This window comes from Natator depressus, chromosome 2, assembly GCF_965152275.1.
Source record: "Natator depressus isolate rNatDep1 chromosome 2, rNatDep2.hap1, whole genome shotgun sequence".
NCBI classification, from domain to species: Eukaryota; Metazoa; Chordata; order Testudines; family Cheloniidae; genus Natator; species Natator depressus.
In genome coordinates, this window is record NC_134235.1 from 52,874,089 (window position 1) to 52,893,630 (window position 19,542).

A 19,542-nucleotide genomic window follows, 5' to 3' on the forward strand; every position below is an offset into this window, starting at 1 on the left:
TCATGGATCTTCTGGAATCTTTTGAGTGATAGATAGAGTTTCTCCACTGAGGTGTCTATGTCCACTCTCAGGTGCCTTGGTTGAGGGAATCAAGGAACTCTTTGTGATGTTTATTATGAAGTCATGCATCTGAATGAGATTCAGTGTCTGAATCGTGGTGTGTGCAGACATAGTCTGGGTCGGAGCTCTAATCAGAATGCCCTGAAATGGGTAAAGATGAGTACTCTGCAATCTAAATCTGGCTATGATCACCACCAGCATCTTTCTAAAGACCCTGAAGGCTTATGAGAAGTCAAATGGGAGCATTCAGTACTGGTAATGGTCTGTGCTGTAAACAAATCCCAGAATATTGTGATGGCACGGATGGCATATGAAGATGTATGTATCAGATCCATTGAGATCCTCTTGCAATAGGGATGACACTGTGGAAGCTAGGATCTCCATCTGGAACTTTTTCTTCTTCATCTACTTGTTCAGCCTCTTGTTGCAGTCAGGGACTCCTCCATTGCACTTCTGAGTGATAAAGAAGATGGAGTAGAACCCTGATCATCTTTCTTCTAAGGAGCAATAGAAGGAACTCCCTAAGTCCAGGAGATGGCAGATCTCATTCTGGATCAGCTCACACTTGGCAGAGTTGCTGGATATGTGAGAATGGATGAAGAATGGACAGGATGGAGTTCACACCTTGAGGGAGTATCCCTGATTCACCCTCTCTCTTACTCACTTGTCTGTAGTCAGTGCAGACCATTTATCTAAAAAGTGGGAAATTCTCCCTCCTAGAGTCAACTCTGAGCAGAAGCACATTCACACATTGTCATGCTGGGCTCTTGGGGGCTGCAAGGCCACCTCTGGGCTTTCTGCTCACGCCTCGGTTCCAAGACTTGCTCTTGATGTGTCAGGTATCGTTCCTCTGATTCTTCTGTGAGGAGGATGGGCTAAAAGAACATCTCCATCTGAAAGTGGGTTTGTACTCCCTTCTTAGAGCACTTAGCACAGAAGGGAGGGCCTGCTTTATTTTTTCAGCATTTTCTGTCACTATTTTTTCTAGCTTTTCTCCAAAGAGAAGAGATTCTGTGAACTTAGAGCAGCACATAACTTGTTTGGAGTGAGCATCTATCTTCCATGGGTGGAGCCATATATACCTCCTGGCTGCTGAGATGGATGTCCTCGACCTTGGCTGAGAATCTCATTGCGTCTGTTGAGGTGTCAGCCATGAATGCTGTTGCCAGGGAAATTTTCTTAAGTATGGAGCTGGCATCTGGGTGGACTCTGTCATGGCCCTAGAGTCCTCCAGCCATGAGAATAAAGCTCTTGAAAAGTACATGGTTGTGAGGGGCACTCTGAGGAAGCTTCGAAATCCCTTCTGAGGGTGGCTTCCACTTCCATGTCCTCCACCAGGGATGCTTACTGCTGCATCAACTTTTGGGACTTCAGTAACGACATTCTTTGGTTCCTGCAGTTTGTAGAACCTAAGGTTGTGCTTGTTGATATATTTACCTGTGTCAGGTTTTTCCCATTCCTCCCTGACCACTTCCTCAGAGGAGGAGTTCAGGGGAATTGCTGTCTCGTGGGGCGATTTTGAGGGAAAGTATTTACTTTAAGGCTTATCCTCAGGACTCTGCTCAGGTTAGATTTGGTTTGTGGCCACAACTTTTTTTCATGTGGGCTCAAAATTCTCAGGGGGAAAATTTTGTAGCATTTTTTCCAAGTCCTCAAAAGTGCTTCTTCCTCAGTAGAGGAGGAGAATTCTGAGTCAGAGGACAAGTGCTTTCTGTATTTATTGTACTATTTCTTCCCTCTTTTTATACTTTTTGGGCTTTTTTGACATTTTGGAGCACTTTGTGGGTGTTATTGCCCTGTTGTGGTCAAGAGTGCAGCCTTTTGCAGCTTGGCTTGTACAGAGACTAGAGCCCTCTAGAAACATCTTCCTCTGAGTCCTCACCTTCAGGGTCCCACTCCACCTGAGTGGGGGAGGAAAGGGTCTCATTATCAAAGTTCCCTGACTCAGATTAGGAGGGAAGTTGGGCAGGCGATGAACTCTGATTTTCCTCCCAAGGCGCTCAAGACTGATTTCAAGACTTGGGAATGAGGGACTGGTAGCCCCACAGGGGTCTGCAGCCCCATGTGACACCAGGACTTATCTCCTGGATCATCTGGATGAAGTCCGCCTAAGAGCCTCTCCCTGTTCTCCTCTGTGTATCCTGGTCATGTTTTTCTGTGGAAGAGTCATGCCTGTCTGCCTCAAAACTCTGTGCCCTAGCTGAGGTCGGCTGGCTGGGAGCAGGCCGGGCAGAATTTGCCCTCTGCTGAGCCTGGGAATGTTCCCTCAAATATAAAGCAACTTTTGGACTTTGCCCAGTGCTTGAACAGCTGTTCTGCCAAAGAGAACAGCAGAGATTAGCAGTAAGGTGCTTTAGTGAAGGTCTAGGTGGCCACGACACAGCACAAACCCTGAACCAGGAAGCAAGGAGGAGGCTTGGAACAAAGAAAAAAACTCACTACTGCACCAAAATGGCTAAAGGATAATAAAAACAAAAGAAAAAGATGGGAGCAAATGCACCACCACTTGACTACTGCCAGGGAGGCAGGAGAAGATATGGTGGCAAGCAGGAGGAGGCGGCGGCATGGTCAGCACACACAGTGCCATAGCTTTGAACAACCTCTGGAAACTGTAGAGTGGTGTGAGCAGCTCAGACATAACAGAAATGTGGGGGATGCTGGGATGCAGAAATTCTAAATTCTTAGTGCTCTCTAGTCATCATTGCTCTGGTGTTTTTATTAGTAGGCAGATCCCAGTCTGCTTGGAATTTATAAATTAAAAAAAACCCTTAAAACTCCACCCAGAAACTAGTACCTGTAGTGCAAATGGTGTTATATTGTCACAGGATACTGCACTTAAAGAGGCAGTCATGTCCTGCACTACCTTAAGTTTCCAAATGAGTTCATGATATTGGTGAATACAAACTGAGGTGATAGCTAAACAGTTTGTAGTCTAATCTCAGGTTGACCAAAGTATGGGTAATGAGAGTGAGATCCATATAAGAAATCATTGCAGTCATTTAACCAAGCACAAATGGGGGAAAAATTAGTCCTGTTCAGACTAACAGACCTTCAGATAGTATGAAGACCTAACAGAACCCCTGTAACTGAAGGCAGGTGCACACCCATAATCAATGAATTGATGTCTTCTGGTGCTTCTCCCAGACTTCTAGAATCACTTCAGCTTCACCTGAACTGACCCTCAACTACCTAGCTTTCCTTCACATCCCAGTGTCAACCAGAAATCTTTGAAGATGTCCAATCTTCCACTTCTTGTCAGCTTCTTTTTTGTGTTTAAGATCAGCAAGGATTTCACCGTTAAGTCAAGCTGGTCGCCTGCCATATTTTACTACTCTTTCTACACATCGGGATGGTTTGTCCCTGTAATTTCAATAAGGATTCTTTAAAATGCAGCCAGCTCTCTTGGACTCTTTACCTCCTCATGTTATTCTCCCAGGGGATCCTGCCCATCAGTTCCCTGAGGGAGTCAAAGTCTGCTTTTCTGAAGTCCAGGGTCCATATTCTGCTGCTCTCCTTTATTCTTTGTGTCAGGATCCTGAATACAACCATCTCATGGTCACTGCCTCCTAGGTTCCCCTCCACTTTTGCTTCCCCTACTAATTCTTCCCGGTTTGTGAGCAGCAGGTCAAGAAGAGCTCTGCCCCTAGTTGGTTCCTGCAGCACTTGCACCAGGAAATTGTCCCCTACACTTTCCAAAAACTTCCTGGATTTTCTGTGCACCGTTGATTTGCTCTCCCAGTAGATATCAGGGTGATTGAAGGCTCCCATGAGAACCAGGGCCTGCGATCTAGTAACTGCTGTTAGTTGCTGGAAGAAAGCCTCGTCCACCTCATCCCCCTGGTCTGGTGGTCTATAGCAGACTCCCACCACGACATCACTCTTATTGCTCACACTTCTAAACTTAATCCAGAGACTCTCAGGTTTTTCACCAGTTTCATACTGGAGTTCTGAGCAGTCATACTACTCTCTTACATACAATGCAGCTCCCCCACCTTATCTGCCCTGCATGTCCTTCCTGAACAGTTTATATCCATCCATGACAGTACTCCATATGATTAGAGTTCTGAAGTTCTTTAAACTGGCTTCATTATCAATAATTAAGGCAGTAACTGATATTTTTAAATTATTGCTCCCATTTTCAAGCAAGATCTTTCATCTGTTTGGAAGAGGGCCAGAATAGTTTCTGATCTAAAGGAAAAAGTAAAAAAAAACAAAACAAAAATAACCCAGTATTGATAGACACACATTCTGGTTTGACAAAAAATACTTGAAAAAGGTCATGTTCACAGATCTCAAACACCTGCAGTAGTAGACTCTTCTGATTACAACATAGTCAAACTTCAGAGCTTGTCATTTTGCCGACACAGCTCTCCACTTAACATCATCAATGACATCTCTAATTCAATAGATGAGGAACATAGTTGCAGGAGCAATTTTTATCAACCATAAATACTCCAACAACTCAGAGATTGTAGGCTCATAGGTGACTCCATGAAGAGGTTTGCAGATTACTTGAGGAATTATACACAACCGCTCTGATATAGGAGATTTTCAAATGGAGGAGCCTCAGGGATCTATTCTTAGGCCTCTATTTTCATTTTTCTTTAATATTTTATTACATTATTTTAAAATAATGTAACGCAAAGAGAAAGACATCAGAAGTACCAAGAAATATATAAATATGAGGTCAATAAACAATTCAGCAGTTCTTTGAAGACATTTAAATGACCTTCCAAATAAAAAGACAACAATATATATGAAATATAAACCTTTAAAAGACAGTTAATATCGTAAGCAAAATTCAACCACGTTGGTAATATTGATTTAGCAGTCTTAATTTTTTTAAATTACCTCCACAGATCACAGAGTAAAAGAATAGTAAACAGAACAAAAAGATATGTTAAATAAAACAAAAACAGGAAGAATGAACAGATGAGTGAATAAGTAAATAGAATGGTACTACTCCATCAAACCCTCACTAAGCGAGCACTAACACTGCAAATTGATATGGTGCAGGGCCAGAAGCACAGATTGGTGGGATCACATCATCACACAGACCTGAGATGACCAGCAGTGCAACCAGAATGTTCACAGGAAGAAAGTTACATTTCTGGTGCTTTCTGCGCAGCTTGCCCCAACCCTCCAGCATAACGACACGAGGACACCTTGCCAGTCCAGAAGTGGGCTGCTATAGCTGTCTGGAAGCTGGCTACCCTTGACTTCTATGGGTCCGTTGCTAACCAGTTTGGGGTTGAGAAGTTGCCTGTGCGTAAAGTGGTACTGGAAGTTTCTGAGGCAATCAGGGGTGCAGTTTACCACAAGGTGGCAGGCATAAAAGATATTCCTGAAGTAACTGCTAGCTTTGCGAGAATAGGGTTTCCAGACTGTGCTGGGGACCTTGGTGGGACTCATGTGCCCATAGTTCCCCCTCTTCAAGGAACACATGGTACATAAACTGCAAAAGGTACTACTCCATTCTTATTCAGGTCCCCGAAAACCAGAGAGATCCATTTATATATATCAACATGGACTGCACTGGGAAAGTTCATGATGCCAGGGTTTTTCGCTGAGCAGATGTCTACATTCATGGACAGGCTGGGACACTAATCTGATCAAATTAAATTGTTATAAATGGAGTTACTGTCCCCAGCATTCTTCTGGGGGATCCCATGTACTTCCTTTTGCCTTGGCTTGTGAAACCTGATTTCAGAGGCCCTGGCAAAAGACGGTTTAATTATGCTCTCAGCAGGTGTAGACTGGTTGTTGAATGTGCTTTTGGCAGACTGAAATCTCATTTGAGATATTTACGGACATGTTTGGATGCCAGTGTCATCACTGCTGTCTGAATTACTGCGGCTTGCTGTAGTCTTCACAATCTTTGTGAAGCCAGAGGTGAGCCATTTCCCCCTGACTATGACAGTGAGGGGCCACTGAATTGATACACTCAGTTAGAAAGTGCACCTACCATAGCTTGAGCTGGATGCACCAGGGCCACAGAAGTCAGAGATGCTTTGTGCCCCCACATTATGGACTTGCATGGCCCAATGAAAGAGGGGGACGAATATCTTTATTAACATACCTGTGGAAGCTGGGTCTGGGGATCATTAATTTGGGAAGCAAGTTCCGTGCGTTGGCGGGGGGGCTTGATTGCCATGCAATATACTTTTGAATGATATGGCCATTTATGAAATATGTGGTGGTGGTGGGGATTTACAGTATGGATTCATATAAAGAAGTGATTGGTGTGTGGACTGAGGTGCCTAACTGTATAGAGGAATAGGGTTTGCATACTAATTTCTAATTGTTCCAGATCATTTGTTTACCTTTATTATTTTAAATACAATTATGATATACGAAGTGATAGCAATACATAAAAAGCTTTATTTATAAATAAGTATTAGAAAAAGTACAACATTCAACCATGGGCAGGCAGGCCATCTGTGATTATCACACCAAAACACCAGTAACAACACAATCTAACAGAAAAAACAAAACAAACAAAAAGTGCCTGAACAAGTGTAAACAGTGAAACCAAGTACAAGATGGAAACCCCCTACCATTGCACATTCCTTGCCTCCCTTCCCCATTCTCCTTTCCCTTCTTTCTCCATTTGGTGTGCACTTGACATGATGGGAGAGGGGTAGAAGCATCCACAGAGTAGGAGGCAAATATGGAGGACAGCATGGGGCAATGTTGCCCTGCCCAGCCAGTCATGGAGCCCGATTGAATGGGCTACCCAGCCATGACGTTTTCCAAGCTGTTTCTGGACTGAATCCCAAAATACCAGGCAGGCCATGTTGTGGGTGATGCAGCAGGAGCAGTTGCAGCCATTATTGATATCAGCCTCTCAAACAGTTGTTTCTGCTGAGCTCTGTCTTCCTTCCTTAGCCACCTTTCCTGTTCTAGGAACTGTGGAGCCAGTGCCTGCTCCCACACTGAACCCTGTCCTCAAGCTGTGCAGCCAGTCTCAGCCTTGTCTCTTGCCATGCTTTTGCTCTAGCCATAGGTTCTTCTGGTTTTGATACTGGACTACTTGGTGGTCCTGTCCAGAACTTGTCAGAAAGGGGTCATGGTGCAATGAAGTTTGAGAACCGCTTCCCTGTATCTTTCCTTGGCTCATCCAGTCTCCTCCCATATTTGTGTGTGCACCCTTAAAGCAGTTTCTGTGGTGCCTGAGAGGTACTGTGTTTCCCGCTGCACAGATCTGGACATTCTCTCTCTCTCTCTCTCTCTGTTCTGTTAAAAAAAAAATGTATCATTAGCTTTTTTTGAGACAGTGTCACATTGTTGACTTAATGTATTCTCTACACTGACTGGCTTCACTGAGAGTTGCAGGCCCTAATAGGACACTTGGATAAGTATAAATTGATAAGGTCAGACACCAACACAGCTTTGTGCCTCTTTAACCTGTACCATTTATTTGAATGAGTTAATAAAACTGTGGCTAGAAAAGGACCCAATGGATAAAATGTTCTTATATTTTCCAAGGGCTATTGACAAGTATCTATTAAGGAAAATAAATAACCATAGCAAAAGAGATACAGGCTTGTTGTGGATTAAAAACTGGTTAAGCAACAGGAAGCATATTTTTAATAAATGGCTGCTCCCAAGGATGAAGAGAAGTTCCCTGCAGAATATTGCAAGGATCTGTATCAGAATCACTATTTGTTTTATTGAATTTTGTTTTTTAGAAAGAAGTGGACAATAAATGGTGAAATCTTCCAGTGATACAAAAATAGTCTAGTTAAAAAATGTAAAAAGAACTATGGGAAAATTCAGAAGGATTGAATTGCATAATGTATTGACCATTGCATACATGCATGTCAGGCATTTGTACTCTGAGGAATTAGAGCCATTATTAGTGGATCACAGATATATGGAGGTTCTTTGAAGTATGTGGTATTCCACACATGGATACATGTGCATACTGTGCACCTGAGATTGAAGATTTCTAGTGTGCATTGGTCCATGCCTGCATAGATATTTTCCTCATGCTCTGAAACAAGGACATAGGGGACAATGAGGACCGACTCTTCTCCAGTTCCTCTCTCACTGCAAATCAGAAGAATCTGAAGCAGAGGAGAAGGAGAGTGGGTAGTGCAATACAGATGGGCACTGAAGAACCTCCATTCACTGAAGAACCTCAGTTTCTTCTTTGAGGGTGGGTCCTTTAAACTGGTGTCGGGGTGTGTGAGGATGCATAGATGCTTGTAATATTGCAGTCCCAATAGCCACATCTGCAAATGAGTAATTTTTTTTAACATATGTATGGAGCATTGGGTAGCCTCTCTACAGATACCCAGAACAGCTACTCTTGAAGAGATGCCATTGAGATTGCTTGTGCTGTAGTGGAACGGGTTTTCACCCTACCCACGGGAAGAATACGCACCAGTTGGTAACTCAGAAAAATGCAGCCGTAGATACTCTTAGAGTATCTTTGAGCAGATAATGCATGTCATCACGACCATTTCACAATCGAGACAAATAATCTGGGTTATTTTCTAGTCAAGTTCATCCTTTGTAGGTAGAATGCCAGAGTTCATCTAACATCCAGAGAGGAAAGTGTCGTCTCCTCACTGGAAGCATGAGGTTTCAGTAAGAAGACCTGTAATTGGATAGGTTGCTTTTTGTGAAACTCAAAAATTATTTTTGGGATGAATTTCAGCTGAAGGCAAAGGGAAACCTTCTCCTTATGTATAATAGGATGTTAGTCCTCCATGAGTGCTCCCAGTTCAATCACCTTTCTAGGTGATGTAATGGCAGCTAAAAAAGTGACTTCCACATGAAGATGGGTCATAGAACATGTGGTCAGTGGTTCAAATAGTGGTCTGGTAAGTATTGACAGTATCACAATGAGGTCTCTTTGTAGTGCAGCTGTCACCGCTGGTGGGAAGGTCCTAAATAGACCCTTCAAGAATCTAATTATTGTTGGGTGAGTAAAAATGGAGTGTCCTTATACCGGAGGATGGAAGGCACTGATTGCTTCTAGACAGACCCGAAGCACTACTCTAATGGAAATCCCTGACATTTTCAGTGACAGGAGATAGTCTAACATAGCAGGGATTACTGCAAATTCTGGAGATGACTGGTTATGTTGCACCCAGTGAAACTAGTGCCTGCATTTAGCCAGATAACATTTTCTGATGGAGGCTTTCATACTTTGATCTAGAATAGACTGAACAGCCTTTAAGCATGAATGTTCTATATCTGTGGCCTTTCCAAATACCAGGCCATGAGATGAAGGGGGTCTGAGTTGAGTTGTCTGGTCTTGCTGTTACCCTGAGTTAATAGATCTGGGAAGAGTCAGATGCTGATGGGAGGATGGATTGACATTCATAGAAGACCCCAAAACCAGAACTGTCTGAGCCAGTTGGGTGCTGTGAGATTTATTGTATCAAATCTTCTGCAGAACTTGTGGTAACAGAGGGATGGGAGGAAAGGCATGTCTGATAACAGAAAGGCATCACCCCTGGAGCCATAGACCAGGGCTAGCCTGGAGCAATAAAGGGTGAACTTCTTATTCATTTAGAATGCAAATGGTTCCCAGTATTGTGTTCTCCATTGTGTGAAGATCTCATTCAGGACAGGACTGTGTATCTCCCATTCATGGTTTGTGGAGAAGTACCTACTGAGATTATCTGCTAAGGAATTCTGTGTGCCTGGTAGGTATGTAGCCAAGAAAATTATGTGGTTTTTGATGCACCAATTCCATAAATTGACTGCTTCTACAGAGAGGAAAGGACTGCTTCTACAGAGAGGAAACAATACTCCACACTGTTTGTTTATATAAAAGACAGTTGTCATCTTGTTTGACATTATTTGGACATGGCAGGTTTGATTCAGTGAGAGCAATGCATTGCAGGTTAGATGGACTGCTCTAAGCTCTACTAGGTTGATATGTATCCTTGCCTTCTGAGGAGGCCAAGTGCCTTGTGGAGTGTGGTTGTCCCGATGAGGTCTCCATCCAATCCTTTATTCATCCGTGGCAATGGTCACATTGGAGATGGGTGTTGTCATAAATATAAAGGGAAGGGTAAACCCCTTTAAAATCCCTCCTGGCCAGAGGAAAAATCCTCTCACCTGTAAAGGGTTAAGAAGCTAGGATAACCTCGCTGGCACCTGACCAAAATGGCCAATTAGGAGACAAGATACTTTCAAAAGCTGGGGGGAGGGAAAAACAAAAGGTCCGTCTGTGTGATGCTTTTGCTGGTGACAGAACAGGAATGGAGTCTTAGAACTTAGTAAGTAATCTAGCTAGATATGAGTTAGATTATGGTTTCTTTAAATGGCTGAGAAATTAAGTTGTGCTGAATAGAATGAATATTCCTGTCTGTGTGTCTTTTTGTAACTTCAGGTTTTGCCTGGAGGGATTCTCTATGTTTTGAATCTAATTACCCTGTAAGGTATTTACCGTCCTGATTTTACAGAGGTGATTCTTTTTTTACTTTTTACTTCTTCTATTAAAATCCTTCTTTTCAAGAAACTGAATGCTTTTTCATTGTTCTTAAGATCCAAGGGTTTGGGCCTGTGGTCACCTATGCAAATTGGTGAGGATTTTTACCAAACCTTCCCCAGGAAGTGCGGTGCAAGGGTTGGAAGGATTTTTGGGGGGAAAGACGTTTCCAAACAACGCTTTCCTAATAAAAATAAACCCAGATAAACGTTTGATGGTGGCAGTGGAAGTCCAAGGGCAAAGGGTAAAATAGTTTGTACCTTGGGGAAGTTTTAACCTAAGCTGGTAAAAGTAAGCTTAGGAGGTTTTCATGCAGGTCCCCACATCTGTATCCTAGAGTTCAGAGTGGGGAAGGAACCTTGACAGATGTGATGAAGGGAACTTCCACACATATTTGTTTTAGATTCATTCACCAGGCAAGAGAACTTTGGTGGGAATTGTTACTCTGGTGTTCATGTGGTCTCTGTCTGGTGGCTAAATGGGTCAGAGCCTGTAGGCAACACAGGTGAAGCTTTGTGAATGATGTGACATAAATACATGATGCCATGTGGTCTAGTAGGGAAAGGCAGACCTTGACAGCGGTTTGTGATTGGAAAGAAACTTATCAAATTGTTCATGGTCTAGAATCTTTTCAAAGGGAGATAAGCCTTTGCTGAGATTGAACCTAGGGTCACTCCTATAAAGTCTATAGTCCTTGGGCGTCAAAGTGGACTTTCTTTGTTGACAGATAACCAAGGCTAACAGAATATGGACCAAGAATAGAGTTGCCAACTGGACCTCCTGGCTGGAGCGACCCATTAGGAGTCACTGATCCAGATACAGAAAGACTGTGTAGCCATGACATCTCATTTGTGCCACTGCAACTGAGAAGACCTTCATGAAGACCCTGGGTGCTCTTGCTAGCCTGATGGGGAATACTCTTTTATTAATTTAGATGGAATAAAGGGGCTGTCATAAATATAAAGGGAAGGGTAAACCCCTTTAAAATCCCTCCTGGCCAGAGGAAAAATCCTCTCACCTGTAAAGGGTTAAGAAACTAAAGGTAACCTCACTGGCACCTGACCAAAATGACCAATGAGGAGACAAGATACTTTCAAAAGCTGGGAGGAGGGAGAGAAACAAAGGGTCTGTGTCTGTCTGTATGCTGCTTTTGCCAGGGATAGAACAGGAATGGAGTCTTAGAACTTTTAGTAAGTAATCTAGCTAGGTATGTGTTAGATTATGATTTCTTTAAATGGCTGAGAAAAGAACTGTGCTGAATAGAATGACTATTCCTGTCTGTGTACCTTTTTTGTAACTTAAGGTTTTGCCTAGAGGGATTCTCTATGTTTTGAGTCTAATTACCCTGTAAGGTATCTACCATCCTGATTTTACAGAGGTGATTCCTTTACTTCTATTAAAAGTCTTCTTGTAAGAAAACTGAATGCTTTTTCATTGTTCTCAGATCCAAGGGTTTGGGTCTGTGGTCACCTATGCAAATTGGTGAGGATTTTTACTAAACCTTCCCCAGGAAGTGGGGTGCAAGGGTTGGGAGGATTTTTTTTTCCTTTGGGCTGCTGGTAAGCAGGTTTCCAAGTAGTTGGAGGTTTTTTGCTTTGATTTGGGGCCAGAGCAGAGACAAAGGGAATTGTCTTTTTCTGTAGGCTGACAATCACTATCAGAGAATAGGTATCCTATTCCAGCACAGCAAAATTTTACAGCCAAGTTTTGTTTGTTTATTTCTAAACCTCGGGTGTAAAGTTAGTTAAAAACAGAGAGGTTAGGATGACAACAAAAGCTGGAATTAGCCAGATTTCAGGCTGAGGAAAAACAAAAGGAACATGAAAGACAGACAGAACTCATGCGGCTGGAGAAGGAGGTACAGGAGGCTGCCCACAGGAGGGAAATGGAGGCAAGGAAGCATGTGGAGGAGGAGAAGGAAAAAGAGAGGAAGCATGTGGAGGAGGAGAAGGAAAAAGAGAGGAAGCATGCACTGGAGATGGAGAAGGTAAAGGCTCAGCAGAATATACCAACAAACCCTAGCAATCCTTCTCCAGGTACCACTCCCCATCCCAGAAAGTTCCCCACCTAGAAGGCAGGCGATGATACGGAGGCCTTCTTAGAAAACTTCGAAAGGGCCTGCCTTGGGTACAGCATTTCTACCGACCAATACATGGTAGAGCTGAGGCCACAGCTCAGTGGACCCTTAGCTGAGGTGGCAGCTGAAATGCCTAAAGAACACATGAACAAGTATGAACTGCTTAAATCCAAGGCGAGAGTCAGAATGGGGATAACACCCGAGCATTCTCGTCGGAGGTTCAGAGCCCTAAGGTGGAAACCAGACGTGTCATTTACCCAACATGCCTACCACATTGTGAAACATTGGGATGCCTGGATATCAGGAGCAAGTGTTGAATCTCCAGTAAATTTGCCCTTCCTAATGCAAATGGAACAATTCTTAGAGGGTGTTCCTGAGGAAACAGAAAGATACATCCTAGATGGGAAGTCCAAAACTGTAATCGAGGCAGGAGAGATTGGAGCCAGATGGGTGGAGGTGGCAGAGAAGAAGAAAACTGGTCGCAGTTGGAGCAGAGACCAGAAGGGACAACCCCAGACCACACCCTATTACCGGGGGCTGCCCATAGCCCCACCTACCTCCCAAAGAACCCTCCAGACCCCTTATCGTCCCACCACCCCGTTCTCCAGCAACCCACCTCACCTCAGTGACCCATCAGCTGGACGATGTTTTAAATGTAACGAGCTGGGGCATGTAAAGGCCAACTGCCCAAGAACCCCAACAGATTACAGTTCATTGTACCGGAATCACACCAGAGGTCCGCAGGCCCAGATACCTCCCAGATACCCTTGGAGCGGAGGGAAACTGTGAGTGTGGGCGGGAAGAAGGTCACTGCGTGGAGGGACACCGGAGCACAAGTGTCAGCTATCCATGCTTCCTTAGTGGACCCCAATTTAATCAACCCTGAGATCCAAGTGACGATTCAACCCTTCAAGTCCAACTCTTTCAATTTGCCTACAGCCAAGTTGCCTGTCCAGTACCAGGGCTGGTCAGGAACGTGGACTTTTGCAGTCTATGATGATTATCCCATCCCCATGCTGTTGGGGGAAGACTTGGCCAATCATGTGAAGCGGGCCAAAAGGGTGGGAATGGTCACCCGCAACCAGGCTAAACAAGCCGTGAGGTCTAGCTCTGTTCCGGAAACTTCTATCAGGACCCGGTCAGAGGTGATGGATCCAGACCCAGGCCAATGTCTGCAACAGCAGTAGTGGATCCAGTCCCAGAGACCCAGACGGAACCAGTCCCAGAACCAGAACCAGCGGAACAACCAGCATCAGACCCATTGCCAGCACTGAATCCAGTACTTGCAACCTTAACACCTTTGTCCTTACCCATAACTATTTTACATTTGGGGACAATGTATACCTTCAAATCAGCGGCACTGCTATGGATACCCGCATGGCCCCACAGTATGCCAACATTTTTATGGCTGACTTAGAACAACGCTTCCTCAGCTCTCGTCCCCTAACGCCTCTACTCTACTTGCGCTATATTGATGACATCTTCATCATCTGGACCCATGGAAAAGAAGCCCTTGAGGAATTCCACCATGATTTCAACAATTTCCATCCCACCATCAACCTCAGCCTGGTCCAGTCCACACAAGAGATCCACTTCCTGGACATTACAGTGCTAATAAACGATGGTCACATAAACACCACCCTATACCGGAAACCTACTGACCACTATTCCTACCTACATGCCTCCAGCTTTCACCTGACCACACCACACGATCCATTGTCTACAGCCAAGCTCTGCGATACAACCGCATTTGCTCCAACCCCTCAGACAGAGACAAACACCTACAAGATCTCTATCAAGCACTCTTACAACTACAATACCCACCTGCGGAAGTGAAGAAACAGATTGATAGAGCCAGAAGAGTTCCCAGAGGTCACCTACTACAGGACAGGCCTAACAAAGAAAATAACAGAACGCCACTAGCCGTCACCTTCAGCCCCCAACTAAAACCCCTCCAACGCATTATTAAGGATCTACAACCTATCCTGAAGGATGACCGAACACTCTCACAGATCTTGGGAGACAGGCCAGTCCTTGCCTACAGACAGCTCCCCAACCTGAAGCAAATACTCACCAACAACCACATACCACACAACAGAACCACTAACCCAGGAACCTATCCTTGCAACAAAGCCCGTTGCCAACTGTGCCCACATATCTATTCAGGGGACACCATCACAGGGCCTAATAACATCAGCCACACTATCAGAGGCTCATTCACCTGCACATCCACCAATGTGATATATGCCATCATGTGCCAGCAATGCCCCTCTGCCATGTACATTGGTCAAACTGGACAGTCTCTACGTAAAAGAATAAATGGACACAAATCAGATGTCAAGAATTATAACATTCATAAACCAGTCGGAGAACACTTCAATCTCTCTGGTCACGCGATTACAGACATGAAAGTTGCGATATTACAACAAAAAAACGTCAAATCCAGACTCCAGCGAGAGACTGTTGAATTGGAATTCATTTGCAAATTGGATACAATTAACTTAGGCTTGAATAGAGACTGGGAGTGGCTAAGTTATTATGCAAGGTAACCTATTTCCCCTTGTTTTTTCCAACCCCCCCCCCCCGACGTTCTTGTTAAACCCTGGATTTCTGCTGGAAATGGCCCACCTTGATTATCGTACACATTGTAAGGAGAGTGATCACTTTAGATAAGCTATTACCAACAGGAGAGTGGGTTTGTGTGTGTGTGGGGGGGGAGAAAACCTGAATTTGTGCTGGAAATGGCCCAACTTGATTATCATACACATTGTAAGGAGAGTGATCACTTTAGATAAGCTATTACCTGCAGGAGAGTAGGGTAGGGGGAGGTATTTTTTCATGCTTTGTGTGTATAAAAAGATCTTCTACACTTTCCACAGTATGCATCCGATGAAGTGAGCTGTAGCTCACGAAAGCTTATGCTCAAATAAATTGGTTAGTCTCTAAGGTGCCACAAGTACTCCTTTTCTTTTTGCGAATACAGACTAACACGGCTGTTACTCTGAAACCTGAGAATATGCAGTCGCCTATCTTGACGATGTGGCCATATTTTCGAATTCCTGGGCAGAACATGTGGAACATCTACAAAAAGTCCTTGAGTGCATAAGGGAGGCAGGACTAACTGGTAAGGCAAAGAAGTGTCAAATAGGCCTAAACAGAGTGACTTACCTTGGACACCAGGTGGGTCAAGGAACTATCAGCCCCCTACAGGCCAAAGTGGCCTGTCCCAAAGTCAAAGAAACAGGTTCAATCCTTCTTAGGCTTGGCCGGTTATTACAGACGATTTGTACCGCAATACAGCCAAATCGCAGCCCCACTGACAGACCTAACCAAAAAGAAACAGCCAAATGCCATTCAGTGGACCGAAAAGTGTCAGAAGGCCTTTAACAAGCTTAAAGCGACACTCATATCTGACCCTGTACTAAGGGCCCCAGACTTTGACAAACCGTTCCTAGTAACCACAGATGCATCCGAGCGTGGTGTGGGAGTAGTTTTAATGCAGAAAGGACCTGATCAAGAATTCCACCCTGTAATGTTTCTCAGCAAAAAACTGTCTGAGAGGGAAAGCAACTGGTCAGTCAGTGAAAAAGAATGTTACACCATTGTCTACACCCTGAAAAAGCTATGCCCATATGTTTGGGGACAGCATTTCCACCTGCAAACCGACCATGCTGCACTACAGTGGCTTCATACCACCATGGGAAATAACAAAAAATCTTATTCGGTGGAGTTTAGCTCTCCAAGATTTTGATTTTGACATCCAACACATCTCAGGAGCTCCTAACAAAGTGGCTGATGCACTCTCCCGTGAAAGTTTCCCAGAATCAACTGATTAAAATCATCCTTGAGATGTGGAAAATATTGTTAGTCTGTATGTACTTGGTAGTATATTTAGAGGTGCATGTGTCTTATTAACTCTGTTTATCCTAGAGCTCCAGGAAGAAATCCCAGCCAGCATTTCACCCTAGCTGAGATTTGGGGGGCGTGTCATAAATATAAAGGGAAGGGTAAACCCCTTTAAAATCCCTCCTGGCCAGAGGAAAAATCCTCTCACCTGTAAAGGGTTAAGAAGCTAAAGGTAACCTCACTGGCACCTGACCAAAATGACCAATGAGGAGACAAGATACTTTCAAAAGCTGGGAGGAGGGAGAGAAACAAAGGGTCTGTGTCTGTCTGTATGCTGCTTTTGCCGGGGATAGAACAGGAATGGAGTCTTAGAACTTTTAGTAAGTAATCTAGCTAGGTATGTGTTAGATTATGATTTCTTTAAATGGCTGAGAAAAGAACTGTGCTGAATAGAATGACTATTCCTGTCTGTGTACCTTTTTTGTAACTTAAGGTTTTGCCTAGAGGGATTCTCTATGTTTTGAGTCTAATTACCCTGTAAGGTATCTACCATCCTGATTTTACAGAGGTGATTCCTTTACTTCTATTAAAAGTCTTCTTGTAAGAAAACTGAATGCTTTTTCATTGTTCTCAGATCCAAGGGTTTGGGTCTGTGGTCACCTATGCAAATTGGTGAGGATTTTTACCAAACCTTCCCCAGGAAGGGGTGCAAGGGTTGGGAGGATTTTGGGGGGAAAGACGTGTCCAAACTACGTTTCCCAGTAAACCCAGTTGAAGTTTGGTGGTGGCAGTGGAAATTCCAAGAGCAAAGGGTAAAATTAATTTGTACCTTGGGGAAGTTTTAACCTAAGCTGGTAAAAGTAAGCTCAGGAGGTTTTCATGCAGGTCCCCACATCTGTACCCTAGAGTTCAGAGTGGGGAAGGAACCTTGACAGGGGCCAAAAGCATTAACATGACTCAGTCACTGTCCAACATTAAACAATGTTAAACAAGGTCCACAGTTTGCTGTACAGAGACCTCAGCCAGCTTAGTAACATGGCAAACACACCATTAAACATCCTTTTAACATTTTATTAACAATAAACAAAAGAAGGAAAACCAGTTAAGCATTTAAAATGCAACATACTAAATAAGGTTTTCATTTTAACAATATCCCTTGTTCCCTTTCCCTTTAGCTGGAGAGTTTTTAGAAAAACAAACAAACCCTGTTTGTCTGTCTTTTTTGGTAATAACTGTCTTTTTTTTTTGGAGGGAAGGGAAGAGAAGTTAGCTGAGATAAGCTGGAGTGATTGCTACTGTTGTTAAAGTCTGATCCTGTTTCATCTCAGGTGGTGTTTAGCATTCAGCTGGAGCTGGTAGTGGTGGCAATATCACCTGAGTCCCTCTCTCTGGCCCAATCTGGTCAGGATGTCCCACAGGATTAGGGAAGAAGGTCTGGGATACTAGGAAATGGAGGACGTGGCATCCTTGATTGTGAAGATTATTCAAGTAGCCTTTATATGTTCTTCCATATTTTCCCCCCAAAGTCTCTTTCTTTAGGGACCCAAAAGGGAGAGATGGGTGGAATTGCCCATCCTATTATTACTTTGTCCACCAATTAGGCCTCATTTCTGACACACCAATTTTGGTAATTCACTCATTAGCAGACCCACATTTTCTTGTTTAACAAGCATGATCTTAACACAGTCCGTGAGTTAAGTGTCTTTTTGTTTAGACTAGTTCAGGGTTTTTTTGTTTCATTTTTGTACCTTTTCCTATCAACATTTGTTGTTATTGGTTACTGTGACATCTTATGAGCTTTCACATACTTTGTACAGCTGAGCTCACAAAAGTAAATTTGGAAGCTCAATTATAACAACAGTACTCTGAACTGGTAGTGTGCTTGTCCTACCAGAAACCTGAGGAACCTTCTGTGGGACAGATGAATATCCATATGGAAATAAGTGTCTTTCAGGTCAACAGCTGTGAAACACATTCCCTCCTGTAGGGAGTGGGTTATTGATACCAGTATAACCATTCAGAATTTAGATTTGCTAATAAAAATGTTTAATTGCCAAAGGTCAAGAATGGTCTCCAGCCTCTATTTTTCTTGGAGACTATGCAATATGGAGAATAAAACCCTTTCCTTAAGTTCTGAGGTGGCACTTGTTCTATGGTTCAAAGATGGTTAAAGATAGGAAACAAAGGGTAGGAATGAATGGTCAGTTTTCACAATGGAGAGAGGCAAATAGTGCGGTCCCCCAAGGATCTGTACTGTGACCTGTGCTGTTCAATGATCTGGAAAAGAGAGTGGAAAATTAGGTGGCAAAATATGCAGATAATACAAAATTATTCAAGATAGCTAAGTGCAAAGCTGACTGCAAAGAGTTACTAGAGGATCTCACTAAGCTGAGTGACTGGGCAACAAAATGGCAGATGAAATTCAATGTTGATAAGTGCAACGTAAGGCACATTGGAAAAAATAATCCCAACTATACATTCAAAATGATGGGGTCTAAATTAGCTGTTACCAGTCAAGCAAGAAATCTTGGAGCCATTGTGGACAGTTCTCTGAAACCATCTCCTCAAAGTGCAGTGGCAGTCTAAAAAGCCAACAGAAAGTTAGGAACCATTAGGAAAAGGATAGATAATAAAACAAAAAATATAATAATGCCACTACATGAATCCCTAGTATGCACACACCTTGAATACTGAATGTAGTTCTGGTCACCCCATCTCAAAAAAGACATATTAGAATTGTAAAAGGTACAGAGAAGAGCAATGAAAATAATTAGAGATATGGAATAGCGTCCATATGAGAAGAAATTAAAAAGACTGGGACTGTTCATCTTAGAAAAGAGTCAACTAAGGGGAGATATGATAAGGGTCTATAAAATCATGACAGGTACAGAGAAAGTGAATACAGAAGTGCTATTTACCCCTCCCATAACACGAGAAGCAGGGGTCACACAATGAAATTAATAGGCAGCAGGTTTAAAACAAACAAAAGGAGGTGCTTCTTCATACAACACACAGTCAACCTGTAGAACTCATTGCCAGGGGATGTTCAGAAAACCAAAAGTATAACTGGGTTCAAAAAAGAATTAGATAAATTCATGGGGGATAG

At 43.3% G+C, this 19,542-nt stretch overlaps 1 protein-coding gene across 1 annotated transcript in view; it reads right to left on the reverse strand.

The window, feature by feature from the left end:
• Nucleotides 1-7,216: 7,216 nt before the first annotated feature.
• The window catches only part of LOC141981362 (uncharacterized), a 110,067-nt gene continuing 97,741 nt past the window's right edge, over nt 7,217-19,542 (reverse strand). The window contains exon 9 of the mRNA XM_074943044.1: nt 7,217-7,296. The gene's annotated coding sequence lies outside the window, so the exon portion shown is untranslated. The remainder of the gene's footprint in view (nt 7,297-19,542) is intronic.